Below are 1,130 nucleotides of genomic sequence, written 5' to 3' on the forward strand. Positions count from 1 at the left end.
GAACATCCTTGCCGTCCCGGTACTACTCTATTCATTTGGAGTAGTTCCATGGACGAAGAACGAGCTCAGATCTCTTGATATCGGGACAAGAAAGGTTATGGAAACGAGTCAGGCGGCCCTAATCGTTTACGTTTCGATCCCCCCGAAATGATCTAAGGCTATTTGAAGGCAATCCCCGACACTGGACAAAAAGTGAGAGTTTGGTGTAGCTTATAAGACTATCGTTTATGACTGAGTAATCTGTTAAGTTAATCTGCCATATAAGTTATTTTTGAAATTATATCAATGTTCTCAATTTAAAAAAATCCTAAGGAATTTAATTAAAATTATTCTCATACTAATATTATACTAATATTAATACATACAAAATTCAAAATATTAGTTGAAAGCACTTTCCACTTTTTGATTTTGCTCAATTCTTTTTGTATAAATTTGAATATTTTTGTACACTTACCCGTATGGCCTGTATTTGTCACTGTACCAGAGAAAGCAAAGTCATAGCGTATAAATTTTAATGACGTCATATCTGTATTAATTGCAGTATCAGGTACAATATTAATGGGTGATTGTCTCTTTCCAGATCTGCATAGTCCAGGCCAGTTTTCGGGTCCTGCAAAATTGAAATTATTTAGATATTTTTATATAAAATAGCTCAAAATCCTCTAGCTCATTCAAAAATAAAGTTGTCCATCATTTTTACTACTAAAATTGTATGCTAATAATCAGGCCTGAAATAAACCATGGACGGGGATCTTTTAAAAAGATAGATATAAAAATAGTTTTATTTTCTTGATATATAATATATTTTTAATCATTATTATTACTATTATATCATTAATAACAATATGCAGCACAAAAAACTCTAATAACTAAATTAGGTGAACTGCCCGTACGAAGAAATATGATAGGAAAATCAATATAGGTCTATAATTATTTTCCTGTAATGCATTTCCTATAATATTTTCTCGATGATAGAAAATTCATTATATAAAATCATCATACGGAAAACGGTTATGGGATAATCAGCATTTTTTTTTTTTTATTTATTATGCAGATTAAGCATCTTGGCTTATTTCTGCTACTTTGATGTTACATATTAATTTTAACAATAGAGTTCACTATGTACATTA

The sequence above is a fragment of the Belonocnema kinseyi genome, chromosome 4 (assembly GCF_010883055.1).
Source record: "Belonocnema kinseyi isolate 2016_QV_RU_SX_M_011 chromosome 4, B_treatae_v1, whole genome shotgun sequence".
In the NCBI taxonomy this organism is placed as follows: Eukaryota; Metazoa; Arthropoda; class Insecta; order Hymenoptera; family Cynipidae; genus Belonocnema; species Belonocnema kinseyi.